Genomic DNA, 26,840 nt, shown 5'->3' on the forward strand with positions numbered 1-26,840 from the left:
CCATAATAGACGACATCACCAAACAGCTCCATAGTCACATACACAGCAAAGGAGAGATGTTGTTTACACCTAGTGATGTCAGTGGTATTGAGTGACATCACAGCACAGTGCTAAGGCTCCTGGGCCTGGACACAGCAGCGGCTGCAATATCTCAACGGAGAATACGTTTATATATATGTGTGTGTGTGCGCGTATATATATATATATATATATATATATATATATATATATATATATATATTTCTCCGCCGAAATCACTTTTAAACCCATTTCCACCTTTTTTTCCCTTCTCTTCCTCTTACTTTTTTTTCACGTTTTTTTACGTTTTTCTCCTTTTCGCCTCTTTTCTGGGCGTATTCTTCTTCTTTTTCTTCTTTTTTTTCGTCTAATGCATACCCCATCAGTGCAGCAATGCTTATTCAATACCGCCAGCAGATGGAGACACTGGGGGATAATTTTCTAAGGATTTATACTGATTTTTCCTGTCTGAATTTGTCGCACAGAAAGTTGCAGGCCAAATATGTGTGACATTTCTGCGACTTTAGCTTCTAGAGCATTTTTACAACATTATACATAGGTGCTGAATACATAAAAAGCGACTGTTCAGCGACAGACAAGTCGCATCGGCTGAAAGTAGGCCAGAATGTCAGTCCATGTTGGAGCAGGTTTAGATACAGTCTAAAGTATAGATCTCAAAGTCTGTGCACAGAATTTAGCAAGGGCCTCGCACCTTCTGATGCATCAGGTAGGTGCACAATAGCATAGCCTAACCCTCTGTACTTTGGTCTATATTGATGCGGGACATAGACAGCCAGCTGATGACCAATCCATTAGTGCAATGGATGGCTGGAAGCATTTGTCTTTGCCTTTGCAATACCACAGAAGCAATGCATGGTCAATGTACAGCAATGACACACCTGTGTGAACAGCCAGGAGACCCCCCCCCCCCCCCCCCATGTTATGTTACATAGTTACATAGTTAGTACGGTCGAAAAAAGACATATGTCCATCAAGTTCAACCAGGGAATTAAGGGGTAGGGGTGTGGCGCGATATTGGGGAAGGGATGAGATTTTATATTTCTTCATAAGCATTAATCTTATTTTGTCAATTAGGAACATTCAGCACCCACCCGCTATCAAGGCAGCTGCCTATCATGTCATGCCCTACCTGCACAGGTGTGCTGGCTACTCAAATGATCCAATTAAGGAGGCCATTTAGTCAGCAGCAGCAGAAGTCCTGTGCCTGGATGCTCCAACAGCGGCCAGACACAAGCAGAAGCAGAAGCAGCAGAAGCAGCAGCAGCACCACCTTTTGTTTTTTGGCTGCAGCAGCAGCAAGGCCCACAGGGCTGGCTAGCTGGCTAGCCAGCAAGCAGGTAGCAATGAAAGTAGGAATCTTTCTTTTTAACCCTGTAAGGGGGTGGTGCACTGTACCCGAAGATACTGCCATATCGGGTCAATGCATAGGGCGACGGAAGCAAGCTTCGAAATCGGCCCCCGTTCTCAAAAATCCATTTAATATATGGTCCCCAGATAGGGGACGTATCAGATATTAAACTGATAAGAACAGATACTACACTTGATCTTAGCCAAAAGGCCGAGAAGCGATAACCGTGAAAGGGGCGGGCCCAACAAGGTGCCCTTCATGGGCACTATCACTGCTTGCTGTCAGGGAGGCTGCCAGACAATTTTCCATGCACACTCTGGGCTGGGGGGCAGTCAACCACCAGTACACACAGCAGAACCTAAACCCATACCATTATTGCTAAGCAGCAAGACAGGGACCCATTGCACTCCCACGGGGCCTTTTTAAATGCAATCCATAACCCGGATTTGCCAGGAACCCTTCTTACTCCTCCTACTTGCATGTGACACTGGGCTTAGGATCTGCATAGGAAACACACACACAAGCACACACCTACCTTTGTTGCCTGCAGATGCCTCCTTGGCTGTCCCCAAACGGTATCAAACCAACACCCACGGGAAGCTGTAAGCATAGAGGACATGCCTGCACCCCATTGGACTTACCTGTGTGGGTTAAACCCGGGTTATTTGACAACCTATGGCGGTGATGGTTCTGCTCAGGCAGAGCAGTGCTGATGCTCCTCATAAAGCTGTCGCTGCTGTGAAGGTTCTAGGTGACATCACAAATCCCTATGGTTACATACACAACAAAGCTGGGTTGTTGTTGTTTACACTCTGCAAGGCCTGTGGAAGTGAGTGACATCATAGCACTGTAGTTCTGAGGGTTCTAGATGGATGCAACAATTTCCTGTTGCTTCTATGAAGGCCATAATAGACGACATCACCAAACAGCTCCATAGTCACATACACAGCAAAGGAGAGATGTTGTTTACACCTAGTGATGTCAGTGGTATTGAGTGACATCACAGCACAGTGCTAAGGCTCCTGGGCCTGGACACAGCAGCGGCTGCAATATCTCAACGGAGAATACGTTTATATATATGTGTGTGTGTGCGCGTATATATATATATATATATATATATATATATATATTTCTCCGCCGAAATCACTTTTAAACCCATTTCCACCTTTTTTTCCCTTCTCTTCCTCTTACTTTTTTTTCACGTTTTTTTACGTTTTTCTCCTTTTCGCCTCTTTTCTGGGCGTATTATTCTTCTTTTTCTTCTTTTTTTTCGTCTAATGCATACCCCATCAGTGCAGCAATGCTTATTCAATACCGCCAGCAGATGGAGACACTGGGGGATAATTTTCTAAGGATTTATACTGATTTTTCCTGTCTGAATTTGTCGCACAGAAAGTTGCAGGCCAAATATGTGTGACATTTCTGCGACTTTAGCTTCTAGAGCATTTTTACAACATTATACATAGGTGCTGAATACATAAAAAGCGACTGTTCAGCGACAGACAAGTCGCATCGGCTGAAAGTAGGCCAGAATGTCAGTCCATGTTGGAGCAGGTTTAGATACAGTCTAAAGTATAGATCTCAAAGTCTGTGCACAGAATTTAGCAAGGGCCTCGCACCTTCTGATGCATCAGGTAGGTGCACAATAGCATAGCCTAACCCTCTGTACTTTGGTCTATATTGATGCGGGACATAGACAGCCAGCTGATGACCAATCCATTAGTGCAATGGATGGCTGGAAGCATTTGTCTTTGCCTTTGCAATACCACAGAAGCAATGCATGGTCAATGTACAGCAATGACACACCTGTGTGAACAGCCAGGAGACCCCCCCCCCCCCCCCATGTTATGTTACATAGTTACATAGTTAGTACGGTCGAAAAAAGACATATGTCCATCAAGTTCAACCAGGGAATTAAGGGGTAGGGGTGTGGCGCGATATTGGGGAAGGGATGAGATTTTATATTTCTTCATAAGCATTAATCTTATTTTGTCAATTAGGAACATTCAGCACCCACCCGCTATCAAGGCAGCTGCCTATCATGTCATGCCCTACCTGCACAGGTGTGCTGGCTACTCAAATGATCCAATTAAGGAGGCCATTTAGTCAGCAGCAGCAGAAGTCCTGTGCCTGGACGCTCCAACAGCGGCCAGACACAAGCAGAAGCAGAAGCAGCAGAAGCAGCAGCAGCACCACCTTTTGTTTTTTGGCTGCAGCAGCAGCAAGGCCCACAGGGCTGGCTAGCTGGCTAGCCAGCAAGCAGGTAGCAATGAAAGTAGGAATCTTTCTTTTTAACCCTGTAAGGGGGTGGTGCACTGTACCCGAAGATACTGCCATATCGGGTCAATGCATAGGGCGACGGAAGCAAGCTTCGAAATCGGCCCCCGTTCTCAAAAATCCATTTAATATATGGTCCCCAGATAGGGGACGTATCAGATATTAAACTGATAAGAACAGATAAGGTTTCAACAAAATTTTATTGAATAAATAAGAAACCATACAAAATTTAAAATGCAAAATAATAAAAGGTTCACAAAAGTTTTAAAATACAAATAATAAAACCAGTAATAAAAGGAGAAAAAATAAAAATGGCAGGATAAAACATTATACAAATGTCATAAAAACTGATTATATTGTTATTTCGTTCCATAGAGGCAGACACCACATGGATGCTGCCTCGCTGGCCCCCAACTGTTTCTTGTCTCTTAGGTAATAGATGTACATCTCACTCAGGGCCAGCTTTATACAGTTTTTAACATCAATAAAATCATGTTTAAAAAGTAAGATGTTCCTAACTTTCCAGATGGCATTTTTAAAACAATTAATAATCATCCAGCAGATCATCTGCTGTTTAAAATTGGGGCAGTTAAAAAGACCGTAAAAGACACATTCGTGATTAAAATCTTTTAGGCCGCAGGCCCACTTCAAAAGTGGGCCTACCTTCCTCCAAAGCTCCCGTGCAAAAGGGCAGTTCCAAAATATGTGCAGCACCGTTTCGTCCACTCCGCAGCCATCTCTCGGGCACTTGGCTCTCGCCACCAGTCCTCGCCTGTGCTGGAACTCACGAGTAGGGAGGCACTGGTGGACGATTGCCCAGGCAAGATCCCTGTGTACATTCGCCAGAAACTTCCCGTACACGTTCCGCCATACCTTTTTGGATCTTGCCTGTGTGAAATTGGACACTGCCAGGGTAACCTCACTCCGCCTGAGGACCTTTGATACCTTTCTCTGGTCCCCCAGTATGTCAGGCTCCAAATCTTGGAGACCTAGGAGCCTGACTGTCTTTTCCAACACCACATAATGTTTTGGGGGACACAGAAGCACCGGAGCGTTCAGAGGGATGCGCAACCATCTTTTAAAAACCATGCCCGCAGCGTACCTTAAAAAGCAGCTAAAAATGCCATCGGATTTAATAATTTTAAAACAGAAACAGAAATACTTTATGTAAAAGAAAGTAAAAAGGTTAGGAACATCTTTCCCGCCATTATCTTTACTTTTGTACATAAAATCACGCTTTAATTTCTCCATTTTTGAACCCCATAAAAAAGTAAAAACAATTCTAGTTACTTTTTTAATGTATAAAATAGATGGAGGAAATACCATGGCAATGTATAGCATAATAGGGAGTAAAACCATCTTTATTATTAAAATCTTCCCCTCCATGGTAAGGTTTCTAAGATTCCACATTAAAATCTTCTTCTCCATCTTAGCTATAGCTGAATCCCAGTTAGGGCTCCCATCATTGACCTGGTTAAAAACAATACCTAAAACTTTAATTTGATCCTGTTGCATTGTAACTCCTGGGGTGATGGATGAATCCCAGGAGCCAATATAAAAACAGTCACATTTATCTGTGTTTAGCTTAAAACCAGAGACCTCGCAGAAATAGCTGGTGTTCCTCAATGCCCCCCTCATGGATGGAGAGTCCGGGCACAGTATGGTGACATCATCCATGTACCCCAACACCTTTAGATGGGTCCCTCCTCCACCAGGTATCGGTACGCCTCTTACTACCCGGTCTTTTCTGAGGAGGGCCATCAGTGGTTCGATTGCGCAAATAAAAAGGAGTGGGGACAGGGGGCAGCCCTGTTTGACACCTGATAAAAGAGGAACACCGCTGGTTAAAAAGCCATTAACAGAGACTTGACTAAAACAGGATCGGTATAAAAGCATGATTCGGCTTAAAATCGTTTCAGGCACTGCCATCTTTTTAAGAACTAAAAACAGGTATTCATGGGAGACCCTATCAAAGGCTTTTTCAAAGTCTAAGGATAAAATTGCTACAGTTTGATTTCTATCCTTAAAATACCATAAAACATCTCTTAAAATATTTAGGGATTCAGCTATAGACCTTCCAGGTACCCCACAAACCTGATTTGGGTGAATTAATTTATGAATAAAAGGTTTAAAACGGACAGCTAATAACTTGGCTAAAACTTTATAATCGACATTTAAAAGTGTGATGGGGCGCCAATTTTTTAGCATATCCTTTTCACCCTTTTTAAAAAGTAATGATACAATCCCCCTCCTCCAGGAAGGGGGAAGTTCATTAACAATAAAAGTTTCTTTATACAATAAAACCATATCATCCTTTAAAATATCCCAAAAAGCTAAATAAAATTCGATGGGTAAACCATCTTCCCCAGGGGCCTTCCCACTAGAAAAACTTTTAAAAACAAATAAAAGTTCATCTAAGTTAAGATCACGGGATAAAACCTCCTGGTCTAAAACATCTAGCTTAAAATCAAGGGAATTAAGAACATGTTCTAAAAAGGATGGATTAAGATCTTTCTTATTAAAAAGAAGCTGGTAGAAGTTAAAAACTGCATCTAACATGCCTTTTGGAGTGGATTCACCCTCAAGGTTTTGGATGATATCCCTCCTATTCATCACTTTTTTAAAAAAGAAACGGGAACATTTCTCGCCCTCCTCCAGGTGCTGCACATGTGAGTTAAAAATGATTTGTTTCCCTTTCTTTTCTATGGCATGTTTTATTTCAGTTTTAAGGTTTAAAATATCATTTTCTACATCCATACCAGCTTCTTTCAATTTAAAAAGTACATTTAAACGCATGTTAAGAACATAAAACCACTGTTTTTCCATTTTTGCCTTCTTCTTACCTGCTTTGATAAAAAAAAATCTGATTTTAGATTTGGTGCCCTCCCACCAGTGCAGCATAGGCTCATGGGGTTTTCTTTGTGATTGCCAGCATTGGTAGGTCCGCACAAACTCCTCTTTTATCTCACAGGGTCCTCTAGGAGTGTGGTGTTTAATCTCCAGAGGCCCCTTTTTGCTTTTTGCTCCCCCTCTAGCTCCAGGCCCACCAAGAGGAGCTTATGATCAGAGAAGATATTCTGCTCGAGCGTGCATTTCAGGGGTTTAAAAGCTCTAGAGGAAAAAATAAAATCGATTCTGGAGCTCACTCTTCCATTGGACCATGTGGCGCCCGGGTCCTCCGGCAAGAGATCCTTCCAGCAATCTTTCAAATTAAAATCATCAATAAAATTTTTAAGCAGGTAAGAAGTGCGGTCTTTACGATTAATATCCCCACCCTGCCGGTGTTCCCCATCACGTATGCAGTTAAAATCACCTCCCACCAGCAGGGGGGAAGACCCAACACAAAACAGTGGTAAAATTTCAAATAGTTCTGCCCGCTCCTGTTTATCAGGAGGGGCATACACATTTAAAACACGAATTAAAAGTCCATTAAAATATAGATGAATTAAAAGAGCTCTGCCAGGCACAATCTCAATTACTGTATGAATAGAAAAGGACTGGCCTCGGCAGAGCAGCCCAACACCCACAGAACGACAGTCATTTGCACCGGACCATATGGATGGGCCCAGCTTCCAGTCTTCTTTTAAGTCTTTATAGTCCATTTTACTAGGGATTCCACATTCTTGTAGCAGGCAAAGGTCAAAGTCACATGTCTCTAGATAAGAAAATAAAGCAGCCCTGCGATCAGGGCTCTTTAAGGACCTCACATTGAGTGAGGCAATTTTTACAGGGATAGGCATAGTTTATGGAGAGTCCGTGCTTGGAGAATCAAAGTCAATAATAAGCTGCGTACCGTCATCCCCCGCCTGCGGGGTCATCAGCTCCTTGATGTTCTGAGGGTCGGAGCTTGAGATCGATGATGCCCCGACCCTGAGCTCGCTCTCGTCCGAACTACGGCACGCCGCTTTCCTTTGAATGTCTTCCTCTTCTTCTTCTCTTTGTCTTTTAAATGTCACACTGCTGTCCATATCCTCTGTGTTGCTCTCACTCGATGTAATCTCTGGCCCCCGGCTGATGGATCTGCGTCTTCTTTCATCTTTTGACGACTGGAACTGCTGCACAGGGGCCTGTGAGGCCTCTTTTCCGGAACCTTTGCCGCTACCTTGGGAAGTTTTCATCGCTTGTTCCCCAGCAAGCGTTGCTGAGGACTGTTGCTCCAACTTCCCCATCGATCGACGATGGCCAGTTTTACCCACCGGGTCCACTGCTGGCGGGGCAGCAAACCCTGGTTTGGCGCCACTTGTCTTCTTGGCCCTGTCCTGTATAGGCGGAGTAACAGGACCGGGCTCAGACCTGGCCACCTGGCTCCCCTTCCGGCGGGCTTTCACCGGGGCCTCTTCGTCCGGAGCAGGGCGACCCTGGGCCAAGCCAGTACCTGGCTTATGCTGCAATTTTGGGTCCACCTCTGCCCCCACCGAGGCCCGTCGGCTGCCACCCGCCACAGGTGAGCCCCCTTCAGAAGTTTTGGCGGGCTCTTGAGCCAGGTAGGAAGTCGATCGACGTCTTTCAATTTCCCGGGCAGTAAACTCGATCACCCGCCCGGGCTTCGTGGAATCCCCATGGCCTCCCCCTAGCACTACCACCGGTGGGCCCCCCGATGGAGCACCAGAGGTCTTGGGCCTGGACCCATCAGTACCTGCCATCTGGGGTTTGGGCATCTTAAAAAAGGACGTCTTTTGTCCTGTCCCCTCTTTGGGTGGGCCCAGCCTTGACCCACCCATCGTAGTTTTTGCTTTATGGGGACAGGAATTAAAATCGTGATTTTCCTCTCCGCAGAGGTTGCACCTTATCGTATGGCTACATCTTGAGGCTATGTGACCTTCTTGGCCACACCTATTGCAGCGAATCACACGCTCCGCGCCGCAGGTCTCCTGGGTGTGGCCAAACCTCAAGCAATTTCGGCAATACATAGGCATTTGAGGATAGAACAGGAAGCCCCGAACTCTCCCGATGGCAAAATTTGGGGGCGGATGGCAAAGACCCCCAATACCACCGGGATCCTTACGGAGCTTGACCCAGAACTTCCTCTTGCCGTTCCAGAACCGCACGGAGTTCAAGATTTTGTTTGCGAATCGCACCTCTTCGCAGTATCGTCGAAGAAAAGTGGCTATATCCTCCGTGGTCACATGAGGGCTGTGCATAGCCACCACCAACGGTATATGTTCCTCACCATAGAGGAACTGGAACGAAAGACCGTCGAGTCGATCGTCCCTCTGGTCCGCACCAGACAAGGTTGCATAGATGTTATCGCAACACGCCGTGGCCGTGAAGGTGACGGTATACAGGCCACGGCTTTCCTGGTCATTTAGACACAGGATGTCCTCCCTATTGAGGCGGAAGTAGTCAAGAAGAATCACCTCCGCAATGAAGCGGAGGTTCTTCAACTGACGATGGCTCTCCGACACCTCTATGCGGATGGTATTTCGCATCGACATTTCCCCAGAGGGGAAAGCCCAGGAGAACGGCATCTTCCACACCCAGGGACTAAGCCCCTTCCCCAATAGCAGCAGGGGCTCGGAATCCCGCTATAAAAGCGGAACCCTTACCCAAGGCAGAGGTCGGGGGTACCCTAGGTGCTTCCGAAGCTACAGGTAACGCTCAACGTACCGAAAATGCCTTCTGAGACACAAGGTCCCAGAGACAGGGGGATCGCAACCCGTTGTCCGTGGACTAAGCCCGCTCCCCAATAGCAGCAAGGGGGTGAAGTCCCTCCGTAAGGAGAGACAATCCCCCAAGGCCGAGAAGCGGGGTACCACAGACACCTTCCGACCAGACCAAATGCAGATACTACACTTGATCTTAGCCAAAAGGCCGAGAAGCGATAACCATGAAAGGGGCGGGCCCAAGAAGGTGCCCTTCATGGGCACTATCACTGCTTGCTGTCAGGGAGGCTGCCAGACAATTTTCCATGCACACTCTGGGCTGGGGGGCAGTCAACCACCAGTACACACAGCAGAACCTAAACCCATACCATTATTGCTAAGCAGCAAGACAGGGGCCCATTGCACTCCCACGGGGCCTTTTTAAATGCAATCCATAACCCGGATTTTCCAGGAACCCTTCTTACTCCTCCTACTTGCATGTGACACTGGGCTTAGGATCTGCATAGGAAACACACACACAAGCACACACCTACCTTTGTTGCCTGCAGATGCCTCCTTGGCTGTCCCCAAACGGTATCAAACCAACACCCACGGGAAGCTGTAAGCATAGAGGACATGCCTGCACCCCATTGGACTTACCTGTGTGGGTTAAACCCGGGTTATTTGACAACCTATGGCGGTGATGGTTCTGCTCAGGCAGAGCAGTGCTGATGCTCCTCATAAAGCTGTCGCTGCTGTGAAGGTTCTAGGTGACATCACAAATCCCTATGGTTACATACACAACAAAGCTGGGTTGTTGTTGTTTACACTCTGCAAGGCCTGTGGAAGTGAGTGACATCATAGCACTGTAGTTCTGAGGGTTCTAGATGGATGCAACAATCTCCTGTTGCTTCTATGAAGGCCATAATAGACGACATCACCAAACAGCTCCATAGTCACATACACAGCAAAGGAGAGATGTTGTTTACACCTAGTGATGTCAGTGGTATTGAGTGACATCACAGCACAGTGCTAAGGCTCCTGGGCCTGGACACAGCAGCGGCTGCAATATCTCAACGGAGAATACGTTTATATATATGTGTGTGTGTGCGCGTATATATATATATATATATATATATATATATATATGTGAGAAGCCTACGGCTGAATTTGTGGGAGGGGCCGGGTGTATTTAACGTTCGGCCTCTCTGCAAGCCGGCACGTTCATCGCACAGCGTTGTTCGCACAGCGTTGGAGACGTTACAGGAAGGGACGTCAGCAAGCGGGGATTTCCGGTTCCGGTCAGGTGAACGGCGGGCGTTCAGCCAGGGGACACGCATCGATCTCCAGGACTGAATCCAGAGGACGGGTAAGCGCTGGATACAGGGGCCTTTAGTGGCCACGCCCGTGAAACGTACAGCCCCGCAAACGGTTCCTCGCAGGGGGGACGGCAGATTCGCAGCCAACTGATTCTGCCAGGGACGCTTAGATGGCAGTGCAGAGTCTGTGAGGGGGGGGTTGATTGGCAGCATGTCGGTACTGAGGATGGTGATAACTTGTTATGTCTTTATTTCTGAGTGATCACCGGCGGTGGTTGTGACAGGGTACGTGCCATGCATATCGCTGACAACAAGGAGGGTACAAGGTCTTCAATCTTGACGATGGGATAACGTACTATGTGGCTGGGTATTGTTACATTATGCATTTATACTTTATAGGCTTAAAAGTGCGTAGGACAAGTCCTGGCAAAACAGTCAAAACTCATAGGTATGTTCCAAGGTATATGTATTAGCACTGGGAACCGGTAGTTGTCACAGTTGATGCACATTACTGAGATACATTGACAGCTATGATTGATCTGACAAGGCACAGGCTGTGACTACTCTGGAGATGTGATCACGGGGATACCACGTGCAGTGAGGCGGAGGTCATGTCTCCAGGGGGTCAACAGCCGCAGCTCATCCGGATAGATCTCAGTATATGACAACAGAACAGGGGCCAACACAGGGGGGGACATAACAGTAAACCTCTGAAACGACTATTGGCGTCTGACGCGTCAGGGCATGCATGCGCAGGTGTACGCACATGCAGAGGGTGGGTGCAGATGCGTATGCATGTACATGTGGGGGGCATGGTCGTATAAAAAAAAAAAAAAAAAAAAAAAAAAAGGGGGACGGGTGTCATTCCTTGGACAGGCCCCATGGCTAGCATCACAGGACATACGGAACGCCACACAGGAGCAAACATTGACACTCCCGCATAACAAGGACTACTGGCACGTGGCCAGAGCACACCGTATAGCTCACGTTACGGACTCATAAGAGTAACCAACAACTGCAGTCCGACACGATTTAGGGGCAGCATTCACAGCTGGTCATCTTCAACTCGTTTCCAGGTGTGCTACTGACACGTTTTTCAGAGCATACCACACGTCACGCACATATGTAGGAGTTTAACCTGTTATCCTGACACGCTTTCAGGGGGTGACCTACAGCCAGGTTTGCTACTGACACGTCTTTCAGAGCATACCACACGTTACGCACTTTTGTAGGAGTTAACCCGTTGTACTGACACGATTTCAGGGGGGTAACCTACAGCTGGTTTGCTACTGACACGTTTTTCAGAGCATGCCATCGCGCTACACACTTGAATAGAAGTGAACCGTCACCCTGACACGCATGCAGGGTGGCGGGGGGGGGGACATAACAGTTATTGGCTGCTGACACGTTTTCAGAGCATACCATACGTCATTCATTGGTAGGAATTTAACCCGTTGTCCTGACACGTCTTCAGGGGGGTAACCTACATCTGGTTTGCTGCTGACACGTTTTCAGAGCATACCACACGGCACACGTACGATTAAGCGCAGATCCACTTATCCTGACACGTTCTTCAGGAGGGTAGCTACGACTCATTGCTGCTGACACGTCTTCAGAGCAATACACTTATAATTAGACTATCTCCCGAAACATCTTGCAGGACGGAACCACGACAAGACAGTTGCGGACACATTTTCAGAGCAATTCGCACGAGGCGACACGTTGCGTTCACACGGTCCACGACAGGGGCTTGTGCTCCGCAGGCCTTAGAACCTTATGTCACGATGGTGTAAATGTTGGCGGTTTCACTGTCCCACGATCATGTTTTCACGACAATTGGGATGGTCTAGTATAGTCACGGTCAACGAGCCAGGAGAGTTGGTCTAGGTAGTACACGGTGAGGTGGTAGGCACCTGAGTCGATAGTAGGAATGTTATAGCATGTGTTAATATATCGTGTTGTCCTAGGTCCTTGCCTGACGGTTGACGGTGGTAGTTGGCAGGTTAGTAGCAGAAGGGCTTATCAACTAGAGTCGGAAGGCATACATGGTTTTCATGTTTTATTAATCTCTCCCCGGCACCCGTCATGGCCCGGACAGGTGGAGGCATTATGTCGAACGCATCAGACATCGAAGACACGTTGTCTGTCCCAGAAACCCCTGCCAGGAGTTCCGAGCAGGGAATAGGCACAGCGTACAGATCCTGGACAATTCCCAGATTGATGGAGGAGCTTCGCAAGAAGGGAATTCCATTTCCGGCGGCAGCTAGGAAAGCAGAATTATACAAGCTGCTAACATCAGGACAGGAAGCGAGCGGCAGTCAGCAGGACATGTCAGGGCAGACAGTAGCCACGTCCCTGGCACAACTGCATTCTATGATGAACAGCATGTTGTCCTCCATGTCCAGCCTGGAATCCAGAATGGACACATTCGAGAGGGGTAGTGCGTCCCAAGCATCAGTTCCCCTCGCGGCGGTTGCACCCGCAACCCCAGCTACGCCTATGGTGGCAACTCCTGTAGGTAGGGGAACAACTCCTCCAAAAATCACGCCATCACACTTCATTCCCGCTTCCATCCGCAAGGATATTCTGGACGGCAAGGACGTTAACCTGGCATCCTTGCTTATCAGCACCCAAGACGTCACTGAGACGAAGACGGTAGCATGTGGGGAGGTCTCGGTGGTCTTCAAGAGCAAGGATGCCAGGTTAAACCGCAAGCTCACTATAGTAGAGTTTGTGATTGCTTTCAGCCTATACAGGGATGTGATCTGTACTGAGAAACCAGAGAGGAGGGAAGAGCTGGACCTGTATTTGTACAAATTATCAGAGTTTGCGTACAAATACGGCGGGTCGTACTTCTACGAGTACCACAAGTCCTTTGCGGCAAAGGCTGCGGCAGGGGTCAGTCAGTTCGCTTACGAAACAGACTGGGGAGTGGTAGACACCGAACTGTTTTGTAAGCATTTTGCTGGGTTGAAGGCTCCGACCTGCACCATCTGCCAGTCTATTTCACACACAGCCCCGTGGTGTTCCAGCGCCAGCCACGAGCCTGAGCCAAGTACCAGTAGGGGGGTCACGGCTTCTCCTGCTCCCGGGCACAAGTTCTCGACTGCTGTAGACAAACTGGGGCGCCCTGTGAGGTACCTGGGCAGGAGCCAGGTATGCAACAACTACAACTTGGCAAGTTGCAATTTCAGCAACTGCAGGTTGTTGCACGTGTGCTTGCTCTGCTTCCGGGCCCATCCCAGCTCATTGTGCTCTCAGAGGTCACAGCAGTCGTGACTAGGCGGGGTCCAGGTGGATGCGCTGGCTGGTGTGTTGGCAGATCACCCGGAACGAGACTGGGTACAATGGTTACTCACAGGCTTCAGGTCGGGTTTCCACACAGGCTTAGTGTCTTTACCTCAATCTACGTTTGAGTGCAAAAATTTACGGTCAGCCACGCAGCAACCCCAGGTCGTTACGGAATTAATCCAACAGGAGTTAACCAAAGGCTTCATCATCGGGCCATTCCAGACGTCACCATTCGAAGTCTGGAGGGTCAGTCCGGTCGGGGTGGTGACAGGGAAATTCTCCAATAAAAAACGTTTAATTTACGACTTATCTGCCCCATATTCTTCTGTAGTACCCAGCCTGAATGCCCTGATCCCATCTGAAGAATTTGCTATGAAATATGCTTCAGTCGACCTCGCTATACAAAATATTCTTCAGTTGGGACCAGGTACATGGTTAGCAAAGGCAGATATTGCCGATGCCTTCAAGTTGCTACCAATAGCAGAAGAGTTGTGGAAGTGGTATGGCATAAAGTGGCAGGGCATGTACTATTTCGCCTCAAGACTCACGTTCGGCTCCAAGAGCAGCCCGTGGTTGTTCGAACAGCTAGCAAGAGCATTGCACTGGGTACTGGTAAATGTGTCAGGTTGTAGACACGTCATACATTACTTGGACGACTTTCTCCTGTTAGATCCCCCAGGCGGTAATCCCAACAGTCTGCTAGCACTGAGGTCTTTATTCGACACCCTGGGTATACCAGTATCTCATGGGAAAACGGATGGACCATCAGCTAAGATTACATTCCTAGGTGTGGTACTGGACACAGAGAGAATGCAGGCCAGCCTGCCCGCAGACAAACTCAGTAGAATTAAAGAAACCATCCAGAAATTCATGAGAACACGAGTGACATCAAGGGTTGAACTACAGAGCTTGCTAGGCATGCTAGCTTTCGCAATGCGGATAATTCCGCAGGGTAGATCTTTTGTATCAAGGCTGTTGGCACTACTGTCACTAGCAACAAAGTCAGGTAGTCCGGTCAAGTTAGGTCCTGAAGCGTTGGCAGACTTACACATGTGGCATGATCACATCAGTCAGTGGAATGGGGTGTCAATTTTCTTGCCAGCTGTCACTCTCGACTCCCCTAAGGTGTACACGGATGCCACAGGCACACTGGGTTTCGCAGCAATCCATGGCGAGCAGTGGATGGCCAGCCGATGGCCACCAGAGGTTATGGATGTCCCTGGGTTCAGCCGCACTTCCGCCTTGTTTGAAGTGTATCCCATAGTGGCAGCAGCACACGTCTGGGGATCCTCATGGTCCAAATCCACGGTCACGTTTTTCTGTGACAATTTGGCCACAGTACAGACAGTTAACAAGGGTAGATCCAAATCATTACAGGTCATGAGTTATTTGCGCAGGCTAGTATGGATAGCACTACAACACAATTTCAACTTCATTGCAGTACACATAGCTGGAACTTGCAACACAGCGGCTGATGCCTTGTCTAGGGGTAACTATGATCTTTTTTTCCAGGTCTCACCAGGTGCGGAGCCAGTAGCCACCACAGTGCCTTCACATCGGGTGCTAACTCTGGATTGAGGCGTTACTCCCTGATAGCAGAAACTTTAGTGAGGAGTTCATTAGCCCCAAGGACAAGGAAGGCTTACGCAGCAGCCATCAGCTTATACAGCTCGTTTCTGGACAGACACGCCTTGCCTTGGGGCTTTAGCATTTCCACTATACTACAGTTCATTGCCTTTTGCCACTCTGACCTGAGCTTGTCTTACAACTCCATCAAGTTACATATATCCGGAATTCAACACTACCATGCTTTACAATTCCCTGAAGAGCCTTCCATATGCTCAATACATCTTATCAAAGCGGCATTAAAAGGGGTTAATTCTACCTCCATCCCGCGGGTGGGTACACGGCAACCTATTACAGGGGAAATCTTCAGAAACATGTCGAATCTTCTCGACTCCGCCCCGTTCGGGTGGTTCCACAGCAAGGTTATCAAGGTCGGCATATATTTGGCGCTTTATGGGTTTTTGAGGCCTGGGGAGATCACTTGTGCGTCACGTTCAGCACCTTTCGTAGACATAGGCCAACTCAGCATTAAGCAAAGTCATGCAGAGCTCACACTACGGGTCACGAAAACCTGCAGGGAGTCCACCATGGTGCGGTATTATCCCTCCGGTAACCCCTGGTGCCCTCTTGCGGTACTCACGGAGTGGGTAAACATCATGAATGGCAAACCAGAGTTAAGGCCACTGCTGCCTTTTGATTCAGCTCCTCTCACCACCGCTCAGTTTGTCAGTCATGTACGCACGTTGATTAGGCTGTTAGGTCTTGACCCACGCTGCTACTCAGGACACTCGTTCCGCATTGGAGCAGCCTCCGCAGCCTCCAAACACGGAGTACCGGTCCATATATTAAAAAAATTAGGAAGATGGAAATCAGATGCCTATGCGGCATACATTCCCAACCCCCAGTTAGAAATGGCGGATGTATTCAAATTTTTAGTGCTGTAATAAATAAAAGTAATTTTGCTTTCACCATTTACCTAACCGTGTTATCATTTTTTGCCCACTATAGGCGTGCCCTCGTTCGCGGTTTGGGCACAATTCAACCGCTGTTAAGATTCAGTAGTAAGGGTCAGTTAGTATCAGTCCAGGTTAAGGCATGTGTGTTCAGTGGCAGGATGTGTTTTACAGGTGGACGAGTTGTGAAACAAACAGATCAAGACAAGCATTGGTAAGTACGTCCAATTCCACTATCATGGGCCACGACCACAAGTGAGAAGCCTACGGCTGAATTTGTGGGAGGGGCCGGGTGTATTTAACGTTCGGCCTCTCTGCAAGCCGGCACGTTCATCGCACAGGGTTGCCCACCCTCCCAAACCCATTTTTCATTTATCACCAATAGGGCATGCCCACTATAGGCGTGCCCTCGTTCGCGGTTTGGGCACAATTCAACCGCTGTTAAGATTCAGTAGTAAGGGTCAGTTAGTATCAGTCCAGGTTAAGGCATGTGTGTTCAGTGGCAGGATGTGTTTTACAGGTGGACGAGTTGTGAAACAAACAGATCAAGACAAGCATTGGTAAGTACGTCCAATTCCACTATCATGGGCCACGACCACAAATATATATTTCTCCGCCGAAATCACTTTTAAACCCATTTCCACCTTTTTTTCCCTTCTCTTCCTCTTACTTTTTTTTCACGTTTTTTTACGTTTTTCTCCTTTTCGCCTCTTTTCTGGGCGTATTATTCTTCTTTTTCTTCTTTTTTTTCGTCTAATGCATACCCCATCAGTGCAGCAATGCTTATTCAATACCGCCAGCAGATGGAGACACTGGGGGATAATTTTCTAAGGATTTATACTGATTTTTCCTGTCTGAATTTGTCGCACAGAAAGTTGCAGGCCAAATATGTGTGACATTTCTGCGACTTTAGCTTCTAGAGCATTTTTACAACATTATACATAGGTGCTGAATACATAAAAAGCGACTGTTCAGCGACAGACAAGTCGCATCGGCTGAAAGTAGGCCAGAATGTCAGTCCATGTTGGAGCAGGTTTAGATACAGTCTAAAGTATAGATCTCAAAGTCTGTGCACAGAATTTAGCAAGGGCCTCGCACCTTCTGATGCATCAGGTAGGTGCACAATAGCATAGCCTAACCCTCTGTACTTTGGTCTATATTGATGCGGGACATAGACAGCCAGCTGATGACCAATCCATTAGTGCAATGGATGGCTGGAAGCATTTGTCTTTGCCTTTGCAATACCACAGAAGCAATGCATGGTCAATGTACAGCAATGACACACCTGTGTGAACAGCCAGGAGACCCCCCCCCCCCCCCCATGTTATGTTACATAGTTACATAGTTAGTACGGTCGAAAAAAGACATATGTCCATCAAGTTCAACCAGGGAATTAAGGGGTAGGGGTGTGGCGCGATATTGGGGAAGGGATGAGATTTTATATTTCTTCATAAGCATTAATCTTATTTTGTCAATTAGGAACATTCAGCACCCACCCGCTATCAAGGCAGCTGCCTATCATGTCATGCCCTACCTGCACAGGTGTGCTGGCTACTCAAATGATCCAATTAAGGAGGCCATTTAGTCAGCAGCAGCAGAAGTCCTGTGCCTGGACGCTCCAACAGCGGCCAGACACAAGCAGAAGCAGAAGCAGCAGAAGCAGCAGCAGCACCACCTTTTGTTTTTTGGCTGCAGCAGCAGCAAGGCCCACAGGGCTGGCTAGCTGGCTAGCCAGCAAGCAGGTAGCAATGAAAGTAGGAATCTTTCTTTTTAACCCTGTAAGGGGGTGGTGCACTGTACCCGAAGATACTGCCATATCGGGTCAATGCATAGGGCGACGGAAGCAAGCTTCGAAATCGGCCCCCGTTCTCAAAAATCCATTTAATATATGGTCCCCAGATAGGGGACGTATCAGATATTAAACTGATAAGAACAGATACTACACTTGATCTTAGCCAAAAGGCCGAGAAGCGATAACCGTGAAAGGGGCGGGCCCAACAAGGTGCCCTTCATGGGCACTATCACTGCTTGCTGTCAGGGAGGCTGCCAGACAATTTTCCATGCACACTCTGGGCTGGGGGGCAGTCAACCACCAGTACACACAGCAGAACCTAAACCCATACCATTATTGCTAAGCAGCAAGACAGGGGCCCATTGCACTCCCACGGGGCCTTTTTAAATGCAATCCATAACCCGGATTTGCCAGGAACCCTTCTTACTCCTCCTACTTGCATGTGACACTGGGCTTAGGATCTGCATAGGAAACACACACACAAGCACACACCTACCTTTGTTGCCTGCAGATGCCTCCTTGGCTGTCCCCAAACGGTATCAAACCAACACCCACGGGAAGCTGTAAGCATAGAGGACATGCCTGCACCCCATTGGACTTACCTGTGTGGGTTAAACCCGGGTTATTTGACAACCTATGGCGGTGATGGTTCTGCTCAGGCAGAGCAGTGCTGATGCTCCTCATAAAGCTGTCGCTGCTGTGAAGGTTCTAGGTGACATCACAAATCCCTATGGTTACATACACAACAAAGCTGGGTTGTTGTTGTTTACACTCTGCAAGGCCTGTGGAAGTGAGTGACATCATAGCACTGTAGTTCTGAGGGTTCTAGATGGATGCAACAATCTCCTGTTGCTTCTATGAAGGCCATAATAGACGACATCACCAAACAGCTCCATAGTCACATACACAGCAAAGGAGAGATGTTGTTTACACCTAGTGATGTCAGTGGTATTGAGTGACATCACAGCACAGTGCTAAGGCTCCTGGGCCTGGACACAGCAGCGGCTGCAATATCTCAACGGAGAATACGTTTATATATATGTGTGTGTGTGCGCGTATATATATATATATATATATATATATATATATATATATATATATTTCTCCGCCGAAATCACTTTTAAACCCATTTCCACCTTTTTTTCCCTTCTCTTCCTCTTACTTTTTTTTCACGTTTTTTTACGTTTTTCTCCTTTTCGCCTCTTTTCTGGGCGTATTATTCTTCTTTTTCTTCTTTTTTTTCATCTAATGCATACCCCATCAGTGCAGCAATGCTTATTCAATACCGCCAGCAGATGGAGACACTGGGGGATAATTTTCTAAGGATTTATACTGATTTTTCCTGTCTGAATTTGTCGCACAGAAAGTTGCAGGCCAAATATGTGTGACATTTCTGCGACTTTAGCTTCTAGAGCATTTTTACAACATTATACATAGGTGCTGAATACATAAAAAGCGACTGTTCAGCGACAGACAAGTCGCATCGGCTGAAAGTAGGCCAGAATGTCAGTCCATGTTGGAGCAGGTTTAGATACAGTCTAAAGTATAGATCTCAAAGTCTGTGCACAGAATTTAGCAAGGGCCTCGCACCTTCTGATGCATCAGGTAGGTGCACAATAGCATAGCCTAACCCTCTGTACTTTGGTCTATATTGATGCGGGACATAGACAGCCAGCTGATGACCAATCCATTAGTGCAATGGATGGCTGGAAGCATTTGTCTTTGCCTTTGCAATACCACAGAAGCAATGCATGGTCAATGTACAGCAATGACACACCTGTGTGAACAGCCAGGAGACCCCCCCCCCCCCCCATGTTATGTTACATAGTTACATAGTTAGTACGGTCGAAAAAAGACATATGTCCATCAAGTTCAACCAGGGAATTAAGGGGTAGGGGTGTGGCGCGATATTGGGGAAGGGATGAGATTTTATATTTCTTCATAAGCATTAATCTTATTTTGTCAATTAGGAACATTCAGCACCCACCCGCTATCAAGGCAGCTGCCTATCATGTCATGCCCTACCTGCACAGGTGTGCTGGCTACTCAAATGATCCAATTAAGGAGGCCATTTAGTCAGCAGCAGCAGAAGTCCTGTGCCTGGACGCTCCAACAGCGGCCAGACACAAGCAGAAGCAGCAGCAGCAGAAGCAGCAGCAGCACCACCTTTTGTTTTTTGGCTGCAGCAGCAGCAAGGCCCACAGGGCTGGCTAGCTGGCTAGCCAGCAAGCAGGTAGCAATGAAAGTAGGAATCTTTCTTTTTAACCCTGTAAGGGGGTGGTGCACTGTACCCGAAGATACTGCCATATCGGGTCAATGCATAGGGCGACGGAAGCAAGCTTCGAAATCGGCCCCCGTTCTCAAAAATCCATTTAATATATGGTCCCCAGATAGGGGACGTATCAGATATTAAACTGATAAGAACAGATACTACACTTGATCTTAGCCAAAAGGCCGAGAAGCGATAACCGTGAAAGGGGCGGGCCCAACAAGGTGCCCTTCATGGGCACTATCACTGCTTGCTGTCAGGGAGGCTGCCAGACAATTTTCCATGCACACTCTGGGCTGGGGGGCAGTCAACCACCAGTACACACAGCAGAACCTAAACCCATACCATTATTGCTAAGCAGCAAGACAGGGGCCCATTGCACTCCCACGGGGCCTTTTTAAATGCAATCCATAACCCGGATTTGCCAGGAACCCTTCTTACTCCTCCTACTTGCATGTGACACTGGGCTTAGGATCTGCATAGGAAACACACACACAAGCACACACCTACCTTTGTTGCCTGCAGATGCCTCCTTGGCTGTCCCCAAACGGTATCAAACCAACACCCACGGGAAGCTGTAAGCATAGAGGACATGCCTGCACCCCATTGGACTTACCTGTGTGGGTTAAACCCGGGTTATTTGACAACCTATGGCGGTGATGGTTCTGCTCAGGCAGAGCAGTGCTGATGCTCCTCATAAAGCTGTCGCTGCTGTGAAGGTTCTAGGTGACATCACAAATCCCTATGGTTACATACACAACAAAGCTGGGTTGTTGTTGTTTACACTCTGCAAGGCCTGTGGAAGTGAGTGACATCATAGCACTGTAGTTCTGAGGGTTCTAGATGGATGCAACAATCTCCTGTTGCTTCTATGAAGGCCATAATAGACGACATCACCAAACAGCTCCATAGTCACATACACAGCAAAGGAGAGATGTTGTTTACACCTAGTGATGTCAGTGGTATTGAGTGACATCACAGCACAGTGCTAAGGCTCCTGGGCCTGGACACAGCAGCGGCTGCAATATCTCAACGGAGAATACGTTTATATATATGTGTGTGTGTGCGCGTATATATATATATATATATATATATATATATATATATATATATATATTCTCCGCCGAAATCACTTTTAAACCCATTTCCACCTTTTTTTCCCTTCTCTTCCTCTTACTTTTTTTTCACGTTTTTTTACGTTTTTCTCCTTTTCGCCTCTTTTCTGGGCGTATTATTCTTCTTTTTCTTCTTTTTTTTCGTCTAATGCATACCCCATCAGTGCAGCAATGCTTATTCAATACCGCCAGCAGATGGAGACACTGGGGGATAATTTTCTAAGGATTTATACTGATTTTTCCTGTCTGAATTTGTCGCACAGAAAGTTGCAGGCCAAATATGTGTGACATTTCTGCGACTTTAGCTTCTAGAGCATTTTTACAACATTATACATAGGTGCTGAATACATAAAAAGCGACTGTTCAGCGACAGACAAGTCGCATCGGCTGAAAGTAGGCCAGAATGTCAGTCCATGTTGGAGCAGGTTTAGATACAGTCTAAAGTATAGATCTCAAAGTCTGTGCACAGAATTTAGCAAGGGCCTCGCACCTTCTGATGCATCAGGTAGGTGCACAATAGCATAGCCTAACCCTCTGTACTTTGGTCTATATTGATGCGGGACATAGACAGCCAGCTGATGACCAATCCATTAGTGCAATGGATGGCTGGAAGCATTTGTCTTTGCCTTTGCAATACCACAGAAGCAATGCATGGTCAATGTACAGCAATGACACACCTGTGTGAACAGCCAGGAGACCCCCCCCCCCCATGTTATGTTACATAGTTACATAGTTAGTACGGTCGAAAAAAGACATATGTCCATCAAGTTCAACCAGGGAATTAAGGGGTAGGGGTGTGGCGCGATATTGGGGAAGGGATGAGATTTTATATTTCTTCATAAGCATTAATCTTATTTTGTCAATTAGGAACATTCAGCACCCACCCGCTATCAAGGCAGCTGCCTATCATGTCATGCCCTACCTGCACAGGTGTGCTGGCTACTCAAATGATCCAATTAAGGAGGCCATTTAGTCAGCAGCAGCAGAAGTCCTGTGCCTGGACGCTCCAACAGCGGCCAGACACAAGCAGAAGCAGAAGCAGCAGAAGCAGCAGCAGCACCACCTTTTGTTTTTTGGCTGCAGCAGCAGCAAGGCCCACAGGGCTGGCTAGCTGGCTAGCCAGCAAGCAGGTAGCAATGAAAGTAGGAATCTTTCTTTTTAACCCTGTAAGGGGGTGGTGCACTGTACCCGAAGATACTGCCATATCGGGTCAATGCATAGGGCGACGGAAGCAAGCTTCGAAATCGGCCCCCTTTCTCAAAAATCCATTTAATATATGGTCCCCAGATAGGGGACGTATCAGATATTAAACTGATAAGAACAGATACTACACTTGATCTTAGCCAAAAGGCCGAGAAGCGATAACCGTGAAAGGGGCGGGCCCAACAAGGTGCCCTTCATGGGCACTATCACTGCTTGCTGTCAGGGAGGCTGCCAGACAATTTTCCATGCACACTCTGGGCTGGGGGGCAGTCAACCACCAGTACACACAGCAGAACCTAAACCCATACCATTATTGCTAAGCAGCAAGACAGGGGCCCATTGCACTCCCACGGGGCCTTTTTAAATGCAATCCATAACCCGGATTTGCCAGGAACCCTTCTTACTCCTCCTACTTGCATGTGACACTGGGCTTAGGATCTGCATAGGAAACACACACACAAGCACACACCTACCTTTGTTGCCTGCAGATGCCTCCTTGGCTGTCCCCAAACGGTATCAAACCAACACCCACGGGAAGCTGTAAGCATAGAGGACATGCCTGCACCCCATTGGACTTACCTGTGTGGGTTAAACCCGGGTTATTTGACAACCTATGGCGGTGATGGTTCTGCTCAGGCAGAGCAGTGCTGATGCTCCTCATAAAGCTGTCGCTGCTGTGAAGGTTCTAGGTGACATCACAAATCCCTATGGTTACATACACAACAAAGCTGGGTTGTTGTTGTTTACACTCTGCAAGGCCTGTGGAAGTGAGTGACATCATAGCACTGTAGTTCTGAGGGTTCTAGATGGATGCAACAATCTCCTGTTGCTTCTATGAAGGCCATAATAGACGACATCACCAAACAGCTCCATAGTCACAACACAGCAAAGGAGAGATGTTGTTTACACCTAGTGATGTCAGTGGTATTGAGTGACATCACAGCACAGTGCTAAGGCTCCTGGGCCTGGACACAGCAGCGGCTGCAATATCTCAACGGAGAATACGTTTATATATATGTGTGTGTGTGCGCGTATATATATATATATATATATATATATATATATATATATTTCTCCGCCGAAATCACTTTTAAACCCATTTCCACCTTTTTTTCCCTTCTCTTCCTCTTACTTTTTTTTCACGTTTTTTTACGTTTTTCTCCTTTTCGCCTCTTTTCTGGGCGTATTATTCTTCTTTTTCTTCTTTTTTTTCGTCTAATGCATACCCCATCAGTGCAGCAATGCTTATTCAATACCGCCAGCAGATGGAGACACTGGGGGATAATTTTCTAAGGATTTATACTGATTTTTCCTGTCTGAATTTGTCGCACAGAAAGTTGCAGGCCAAATATGTGTGACATTTCTGCGACTTTAGCTTCTAGAGCATTTTTACAACATTATACATAGGTGCTGAATACATAAAAAGCGACTGTTCAGCGACAGACAAGTCGCATCGGCTGAAAGTAGGCCAGAATGTCAGTCCATGTTGGAGCAGGTTTAGATACAGTTTAAAGTATAGATCTCAAAGTCTGTGCACAGAATTTAGCAAGGGCCTCGCACCTTCTGATGCATCAGGTAGGTGCACAATAGCATAGCCTAACCCTCTGTACTTTGGTCTATATTGATGCGGGACATAGACAGCCAGCTGATGACCAATCCATTAGTGCAATGGATGGCTGGAAGCATTTGTCTTTGCCTTTGCAATACCACAGAAGCAATGCATGGTCAATGTACAGCAATGACACACCTGTGTGAACAGCCAGGAGACCCCCCCCCCCCCCCCATGTTATGTTACATAGTTACATAGTTAGTACGGTCGAAAAAAGACATATGTCCATCAAGTTCAACCAGGGAATTAAGGGGTAGGGGTGTGGCGCGATATTGGGGAAGGGATGAGATTTTATATTTCTTCATAAGCATTAATCTTATTTTGTCAATTAGGAACATTCAGCACCCACCCGCTATCAAGGCAGCTGCCTATCATGTCATGCCCTACCTGCACAGGTGTGCTGGCTACTCAAATGATCCAATTAAGGAGGCCATTTAGTCAGCAGCAGCAGAAGTCCTGTGCCTGGACGCTCCAACAGCGGCCAGACACAAGCAGAAGCAGAAGCAGCAGAAGCAGCAGCAGCACCACCTTTTGTTTTTTGGCTGCAGCAGCAGCAAGGCCCACAGGGCTGGCTAGCTGGCTAGCCAGCAAGCAGGTAGCAATGAAAGTAGGAATCTTTCTTTTTAACCCTGTAAGGGGGTGGTGCACTGTACCCGAAGATACTGCCATATCGGGTCAATGCATAGGGCGACGGAAGCAAGCTTCGAAAGCGGCCCCCGTTCTCAAAAATCCATTTAATATATGGTCCCCAGATAGGGGACGTATCAGATATTAAACTGATAAGAACAGATACTACACTTGATCTTAGCCAAAAGGCCGAGAAGCGATAACCGTGAAAGGGGCGGGCCCAACAAGGTGCCCTTCATGGGCACTATCACTGCTTGCTGTCAGGGAGGCTGCCAGACAATTTTCCATGCACACTCTGGGCTGGGGGGCAGTCAACCACCAGTACACACAGCAGAACCTAAACCCATACCATTATTGCTAAGCAGCAAGACAGGGGCCCATTGCACTCCCACGGGGCCTTTTTAAATGCAATCCATAACCCGGATTTGCCAGGAACCCTTCTTACTCCTCCTACTTGCATGTGACACTGGGCTTAGGATCTGCATAGGAAACACACACACAAGCACACACCTACCTTTGTTGCCTGCAGATGCCTCCTTGGCTGTCCCCAAACGGTATCAAACCAACACCCACGGGAAGCTGTAAGCATAGAGGACATGCCTGCACCCCATTGGACTTACCTGTGTGGGTTAAACCCGGGTTATTTGACAACCTATGGCGGTGATGGTTCTGCTCAGGCAGAGCAGTGCTGATGCTCCTCATAAAGCTGTCGCTGCTGTGAAGGTTCTAGGTGACATCACAAATCCCTATGGTTACATACACAACAAAGCTGGGTTGTTGTTGTTTACACTCTGCAAGGCCTGTGGAAGTGAGTGACATCATAGCACTGTAGTTCTGAGGGTTCTAGATGGATGCAACAATCTCCTGTTGCTTCTATGAAGGCCATAATAGACGACATCACCAAACAGCTCCATAGTCACATAGACAGCAAAGGAGAGATGTTGTTTACACCTAGTGATGTCAGTGGTATTGAGTGACATCACAGCACAGTGCTAAGGCTCCTGGGCCTGGACACAGCAGCGGCTGCAATATCTCAACGGAGAATACGTTTATATATATGTGTGTGTGTGCGCGTATATATATATATATATATATATATATATATATATATATATATATATATATATATATATATATATATTTCTCCGCCGAAATCACTTTTAAACCCATTTCCACCTTTTTTTCCCTTCTCTTCCTCTTACTTTTTTTTCACGTTTTTTTACGTTTTTCTCCTTTTCGCCTCTTTTCTGGGCGTATTATTCTTCTTTTTCTTCTTTTTTTTCGTCTAATGCATACCCCATCAGTGCAGCAATGCTTATTCAATACCGCCAGCAGATGGAGACACTGGGGGATAATTTTCTAAGGATTTATACTGATTTTTCCTGTCTGAATTTGTCGCACAGAAAGTTGCAGGCCAAATATGTGTGACATTTCTGCGACTTTAGCTTCTAGAGCATTTTTACAACATTATACATAGGTGCTGAATACATAAAAAGCGACTGTTCAGCGACAGACAAGTCGCATCGGCTGAAAGTAGGCCAGAATGTCAGTCCATGTTGGAGCAGGTTTAGATACAGTCTAAAGTATAGATCTCAAAGTCTGTGCACAGAATTTAGCAAGGGCCTCGCACCTTCTGATGCATCAGGTAGGTGCACAATAGCATAGCCTAACCCTCTGTACTTTGGTCTATATTGATGCGGGACATAGACAGCCAGCTGATGACCAATCCATTAGTGCAATGGATGGCTGGAAGCATTTGTCTTTGCCTTTGCAATACCACAGAAGCAATGCATGGTCAATGTACAGCAATGACACACCTGTGTGAACAGCCAGGAGACCCCCCCCCCCCC

The 26,840-nt window shown here is 46.9% G+C and overlaps 6 non-coding genes and 1 pseudogene across 6 annotated transcripts; all 7 read right to left on the minus strand.

Annotated features, from left to right (window-relative positions):
- Window positions 1–1,418: 1,418 nt before the first annotated feature.
- Window positions 1,419–1,609, minus strand: LOC130308406 (U2 spliceosomal RNA). The gene has a single exon (XR_008857385.1). It is a non-coding gene; the product is annotated as a U2 spliceosomal RNA (small nuclear RNA).
- A 2,083-nt stretch (window positions 1,610–3,692) lies between these two features.
- On the minus strand, window positions 3,693–3,878 carry LOC130308475 (U2 spliceosomal RNA). The gene has a single exon (XR_008857449.1). It is a non-coding gene; the product is annotated as a U2 spliceosomal RNA (small nuclear RNA).
- A 5,391-nt stretch (window positions 3,879–9,269) lies between these two features.
- Window positions 9,270–9,487, minus strand: LOC130308505 (U2 spliceosomal RNA; annotated as a pseudogene).
- Window positions 9,488–18,159: 8,672 nt separating this feature from the next.
- Window positions 18,160–18,350, minus strand: LOC130308408 (U2 spliceosomal RNA). The gene has a single exon (XR_008857388.1). It is a non-coding gene; the product is annotated as a U2 spliceosomal RNA (small nuclear RNA).
- Window positions 18,351–20,442: 2,092 nt separating this feature from the next.
- LOC130308409 (U2 spliceosomal RNA) lies at window positions 20,443–20,633 on the minus strand. The gene has a single exon (XR_008857389.1). It is a non-coding gene; the product is annotated as a U2 spliceosomal RNA (small nuclear RNA).
- Window positions 20,634–22,723: 2,090 nt separating this feature from the next.
- LOC130308371 (U2 spliceosomal RNA) lies at window positions 22,724–22,914 on the minus strand. The gene has a single exon (XR_008857352.1). It is a non-coding gene; the product is annotated as a U2 spliceosomal RNA (small nuclear RNA).
- Window positions 22,915–25,000: 2,086 nt separating this feature from the next.
- LOC130308449 (U2 spliceosomal RNA) lies at window positions 25,001–25,191 on the minus strand. The gene has a single exon (XR_008857426.1). It is a non-coding gene; the product is annotated as a U2 spliceosomal RNA (small nuclear RNA).
- Window positions 25,192–26,840: the final 1,649 nt, after the last annotated feature.

This window comes from Hyla sarda, unplaced genomic scaffold, assembly GCF_029499605.1.
Source record: "Hyla sarda isolate aHylSar1 unplaced genomic scaffold, aHylSar1.hap1 scaffold_148, whole genome shotgun sequence".
NCBI classification, from domain to species: Eukaryota; Metazoa; Chordata; class Amphibia; order Anura; family Hylidae; genus Hyla; species Hyla sarda.